Genomic DNA, 6,208 nt, shown 5'->3' with positions numbered 1-6,208 from the left:
GGCGCAAGGGGGGGGCGGGGCGCGCAGGGGCGCCCCAAGCCCCTCGGGACACACACCGCCACGGGAGAGGCGGGGGGACGCCGCGCGCGTGCGCGCGCGCTCGCACACCACACGCCCGAGGCACACGGGCCCCGGCACCGGACACCGGCCAGGCCTGGCGGGACCCTCCCCCGACTCAGAGGGGGGAGGCGCAGGCCGCGGTAGGCGAAGAGCGGCGCTCGGCCCCACCGCGGGGCCGACAGACCTCCTCTCGCGCGGGAGAGAAGGCTCCGCCTAACACGCACAAGGGCACGCAGCCACCCTGACACAGGTGGCCACTACGCGCACAGGAGGGGCAGCGACTGGGGGGTTCCGGCACCCCAAGGCACCCTCTCGGATCGCTAGAGAAGGCTTTCTCACCAAGGGCGCGCCGCCCCCCACCCAATTCGTCCCCCCCCATCGGGACCCGCCAGATAAAAGGCGTTTCTCTTCCCGGGGCCACCAGGGCCCGGGGCGGGGGAGAAAGGTCCACGGCAACGGAGTGACACAGGGCATTCCGGAGCATTCGCGGTCAGGGCCCACAACGAGGGCCACCTGCCTTCCCCACGCGCGGTTGCTCGTGTCGCCGCCCGGAAGGAGCGCCGCGCCTCCGGGTGAGGCCCGAGAAAAACCGAGGCAAAACACCGGCAGCAACGCGCTGGGCAAGAAACCGACAGTCCTCGCTCACAGGGAGTTTTGGCCAAGCGCCACGGCGCCGGCTCGGCCCGCCACGATCGCTCAACTCGCCCCACCAAGTCAGCCCCCCGCACCCCTCCGGGCAACAGCGGCCCGTTGCGGGGCGGGGACGACAAGGCGCCCGCTCCCCACAGCGGGGGGAACGGGTGTGCCTCCCTTCACCGATTCTGCCACCCGCCCACCTCGGGCAACTCCGCCAACGGCGGCGACCCAAAGGGGGGTCCGCTGGGAACAGGGAACGGCGCCGCCACTCGGCTTCAGGCACCTGAGACGACCTGGAGCGCTCCAGGGGCACCACGGAGGGCCAGGCGCCACGCGCTCAGCACGCCCAGGCGGCGAGCAGCGTGGCGTCGGGTGCAGCCCCCCCACCACAGGGAGGCCGCCCACCACAACACAGCCAAGAGAGGCCAGCGAGAGTGTCCGCTGCGTCAGCCGACCCCGGTCCCGCAACGACGGGAGGCCGGGGTCGGGCCGGAGTCCGCACCCCTCTGCACCCCCCCGCGCCGCCCACAGGCGGGAAGGAGGAGCATGGGGCCCGCAGGCAGAACGAGAAGAGCGGTCCCACTCACCAGGAGTGTCCGTCCCTCGTCTGACACGGCTTAGGCCCGGCCCGGGAGAGCGCGACATCACCACATCGATCGGTTACCGCCACACGAGGCAGTCCTGGGGTGAGGGGGAGGCTGGGGAAACGCCCGGCGAGGACAGCGACCAGAGGAGGACCTGCTTTCAGCCTCGCCAGCACCCCTCCCCCACCTCTCCCAGGGAACAGGCAGCCGGACAACCCACAAGGGGAAAAGGGAACGCCTGACACGCGGCACGGAGCCTTACAAGGGTGGGTTTGTCACGGCCACGGCCGGGTGCCCGCAGCGGGGAGCGCACGGGGTAGAAGACCCACGCCGCCTCCCCACGCCGCCCTCGGGTGCCAGAGACCGGAGGTGGCGCCACAGCCTGCACCACACCTGGATGCACGAGAGCCGGCGCGCAGGCCCAGGCAGACGGCTCGAGCAAGCAGGCGGGCAAAGGGCGGAGTCGGGCTCGGCTCGGCGTCACCGCCAAGCCCGGAGCCACGCCAGCCAGCGGCGACGAGGCCCAAGTCTCTCTTACAGGATGACAACCGCCACATCAGAACGTGTCAGCACCTACCTGGCAGCAAAAAGTACCTCTTTCAGGAGACAAAAATAACCGCGTTGGCAGGCGGGGCCGAGCCACAGGTCACTGGGACCTTCTGGGACCCTGGCCCGGCCACGGGCCCCAAGCATCTTCCCATCACCGCCAAGCAACCCCCCCCCCCCCCCGGAAGTCCCCGGGGGCCATCTGGTCGACCCCGGGACCGACCGACCGACCGACCGACCGGGGAATCGCGGGATTGGGGGGGGGGGGGATGGCCGGGTAGGCCCTGCCCCGTTACACGTTCGCCCGTCCACGGGTCGTCACCGGGTCGGGACTTAGAAAAATAAAACACTCCGCGCTGTCGCCTGCGGAAGCCTCCCCGGACCTCGCAAGACCGGCCCCATGCCAGTCCCCGACCCCCGGCTGGGACTGTTTTGGGGGGGGTCTAAATTGCGCGGAGGCGCCCCCGACGACCGGACCTCAACGGGGATCGCGGGCGCGCCGGCGTTGGCGCCCTATACGGGCTTCCCCTCGCGGCCCGGCCCGGTCCCCAACTCCGCAGCGGGCCTCGGAAAATCTGGGGAGAAAATCGGGTCCAACGACCGGGAGCACCACGCGTGCCCCCGCCCGGGCCCATCGCGCCCTCCGCGGGCTTCCCCTCAAGGCTCAGGACGGTCCTCACCGGCCCAGCCCGGCCCGACCGCGAAGCGGGAGGGAAGACAAAAGACGCCTGGCAGGGAAGGACCGACGAGCGACCCACGGGGCCACAGTCTCCGGGTGGCGGCCCCGGACGGTCCCCGCGGTCCCCGCGGTCGGGGGGGGGGGGGGGGGGAAGGAAAGCACCGGCGGGTGCTGGTCGACCCGTCCGGGCAGCCCCCCACCTCGGCTCGCTCCCAGGGAGCGCCGCCGCTACTCCCCCATATACCCGGAGGTTCAATCTCCGGCAAGTGCACCAGCCGCCGGCGCCCCGACGACAGCGGGACGATCACGCCAACGTCGCCTGCCTTCTGGAACTCCGCCCCGGGCACCGCGGCCGAATCGCATCCCTTGCCGACGTCGCCGACGCTCCGGAGGGGAAACGCTATATAAAAGCGGCCGCCAGGTGGCGCCCGACAACCGACCGAAACGTCAGCGGGGACAGCTCGCGATCTCGGGGCCGAGAGGGCGCACAGCCGGCGGCCCGGCCGCCCGATCTCGTCCCGGCCCACTCCGGATGCCGCCTCTCGGTCCCAGGCCGGCGGAGGGCGTCCGCCTCGGGAGCTCCCGGCCGGCCGGCCGGCACGGCGCGACCCCGGCAGCCCAAGGGACACTCGAAAAATGCATCGGGGCGGCTGCCGCTGGAAAGGGGGGGGGGGGGGGCAGACCGGCCACTCGACTCCCCGGCCGGCAGAGGCGGACGTGCGCGGAAAATTCCCCGCACACACCGGGCGGGCCGGGCACGGGCGGCCCAGAGCGGCCCAGGCGGTGCCCGCGCTCCCGGGAGGACTTAGACACATTTCGGCGGGCAGGAAGGGAGGGAGGGAGGGAGAGACGGACGGTCAAACCGAAACCACGCGAGAGAGTACTCCCAGAACAACAACGGACGGACGAGCCGTTTTTATTCTATTGGGTCAAGCGGGGGAGCGTCTCTCTCGGAAACATAACAAACCAAGCCGCGGGGGGGGGGACAGAAAGGGGGTGATGGATAAACGAACGACCACGGATAAAGCTTGAGCAAAGTCCTTCGCCGCACGGGGCCACGACGAAGTCCAAAGACCACAAACAGGTACGGGGAACATGGGTGCAAGTGCACCGCGTGGCAAGCGACAAGAATATGGCTTTCACCATTACTGTCCTCAATAAACACCACTACGGGCCGGCGGTGGGGGGGGGGGGGGGGGGGAGGGAGATGGAGAACGGAAGGAGTTAATAGCCACTCACTAAAAAATGTCCCGGTTCCCAGAGGACCCTACAGTCCAAAGGGGGGTGGGGGGGCCCGCAGGGAAAAGGAAGGTGTCACCGAGACACACCCTATGCCTCCACCCTCTTAGGGTTTGCAGGTGACCCTGAGGGTGACACTGACACGAGACAGGTTAACCGTACAAGGAGCCGACAAATTGATTTCCTACAAGTTTCACGTGACAGGTAGAGCCCCTCCTGAGGAAACCAAGACCCTGAGAAGTGGCCAAACCTAAACGCTTGTATATTGGGTTGAACAAGGAGAAGCGATGGTGGACGACTAACTGAACTACGTGGGGAGGCTAAAGGATGATGAGGATTTTAAAACCAACGAAACCAACCAACCAACCAAGATCTGTTCTCCTCTAGAATTCTCTCCACTTCTCCTCCTGTCCTTGAGGATAAGAATGTCACTCCCCTGGTGGCATAGGAAAGACATGGGGGGGGGGGCACTTCCAGGGAGAAAAGGAGGAGAGTGCTCCGTGCATGCTTCTTGCACCTGCTGGGCAGGAGGGTAGGGGTGGGTGGTTTACTTTGCTTGCTTGCTTGCTTGCTTGCTTGCTGCTGCTTTTTGAAAGCTTCTCTAATGTTTCCTTTACATCTAAGTCTTCCTTTCCAGTTTGGCTTTGGACAGGAGGAAGGCAGGCCACATGTTTTTCTGACACGGTGGAGAACGAAGGGTAAGATGAGTGCGGGCCCGTGCGTATTCTTTTCCGTCAGTCACGTGCCGTGGTGAGTGGAGCATCAGCTCTTGCCGGATGGGTGTCTCATTCCTCCGTGAACCATCAGGCAAGATGTCGGGCAAACACACACAGGGAGACTAAAGGTAGGAAGAACGTAGAGAAGACGGGCGACACGTGCCCGAGTCTCCAGAGCGACGATTTCATCCAGGGCACAGCAACGTCCAAGGTTTCCGGACACCACGTTGACGGACGCTTTGGTGCGTAGGTCACTCTGAATCTACAGTGCCACCCTCCGGTCCGTTAGCACGTTGCCTCCGGCTCACGTGAGCGAGCGGTGGTGTCGTCGCGCAAAGAGACTGTGGGACTCGTCCCGGGATGGAACTGGGCCAGAGAGAGGGAGGGACGCCGCAGCCCATCGTTGAGCTTCAGGTGTCTGTAAGAGACCGAGTCTCTAAAGTACACCGAGGCACAGGGCGACCCGCTCGCTCGTGCCTGGACGTCGTCTCTTTGTTCTTTCGAGGGGTCGATATCTGTGAGTGTGGTTTGTTTACTTTCCGGACAAGGCGAAAGAACTCTGAAACAGGAAATATTGGCACAAGGGGTCTGGTGGGATGGGAGGGTGCGGGTCAGTCCACGTACCGAGAACACGGGAGGATCGGGCGTCTGAACAACCAGGCGGAGAGGGGAGTTTAGCCTCGGTCATCACGGCAACCGGCACCTCGACAGAAACCACAGAAGGTGCCCAGGACGAACTGCGTCGCAGGAGCCAGCGTGGGGCATTGCCCCACTACCCTCAGCCCTCAGCCCTCAGCCCAGCAGCAGGCAGCAACTGTCGTCCGGGTCCAGGCCGCGCCCCACTGCCCTCTTCTCAGCCAGAGCGGTGCCCGGGAGGGCGGGCCCCGGAACAGATACCTCCTCTCCTCCACACACATCTCGCCAACCCCTTGACCGCTTTGCCCGGGATACACAACTCCGCTGTACCCAGGCATGATTTTTCCCGTGGACCGGGGGCCTCCTTGGCCACTTAGGGTGCTCGCACCAAGATGAATCGGGCTAGAGACAGGGACACCGCAGCCCGCTGTTGAGCTGAAGGGGCCTCTAGGAGAGGGACTCTCTAAAGTAGCTGACGTACAGGGAGACCCGCTCGCTCGTGGCCGGGTGTGTCTTTGTTCCTTTATTTCTTTTCGTGTTCTTTATTATCATGTTTGGTACAATTGTAAGCGGGATTGGGTTGTTTGGGGTTTGTTTTTTCTTTTCTTTTCTAATTTGTCTTTCTGCGGTGTCATTATCGGCGTATACAGACGCAACAGATTTCGGTACATAGAGTTTGTATTTTTCCTGTGGACCAGGGGCCTACTTTGCCGCTTAGGATGCATGCGCCCCCACCCCCTGCCCACCTGCAGCCTTCAGTTCCCCAAACCACTGGAGGACTCGTGGGGGTGGGGGTGGGGGAGGGGTGGGGGGCGGGGATGGGAGTGGCAGTGGAAGGGAGGTTCAGGGCGATTCATTCCAATGGGCCTCATTCAACCCCTTCGTTCAAATGCAGAAAGCTTTCTGTTCAAGTCTGAGCCTGGGGCTTCTCTGCATTGAATGGCTTTCTTCAACTCCCCCAACCCTTAGGCTGCAGTTTCTGAACTACTGGGAGGAAAAAGGGAGGAAAGGGAGGAAAGGGAGGGAAGGGGGGGGGGAGGGAAAGAAAGAAGGGGTGGGGGAGAGAAAGGGGGGAGGGGAGAAGATGATGTCTAAAGAACTTGCCTTCTCTG

General features: G+C 64.8%; 1 long non-coding RNA gene across 1 annotated transcript; it reads left to right on the top strand.

The window, feature by feature from the left end:
• The first annotated feature begins 3,333 nt into the window (after nucleotides 1-3,333).
• Nucleotides 3,334-5,983, top strand: LOC122233725. The gene is made up of 2 exons (XR_006211400.1): nucleotides 3,334-3,589; nucleotides 3,855-5,983. It is a non-coding gene; the product is annotated as an uncharacterized LOC122233725 (long non-coding RNA).
• Nucleotides 5,984-6,208: the final 225 nt, after the last annotated feature.

The sequence above is a fragment of the Panthera tigris genome, chromosome E1, assembly GCF_018350195.1.
Source record: "Panthera tigris isolate Pti1 chromosome E1, P.tigris_Pti1_mat1.1, whole genome shotgun sequence".
NCBI classification, from domain to species: domain Eukaryota; kingdom Metazoa; phylum Chordata; class Mammalia; order Carnivora; family Felidae; genus Panthera; species Panthera tigris.
This window is presented reverse-complemented; position numbering and strand designations above follow the sequence as displayed.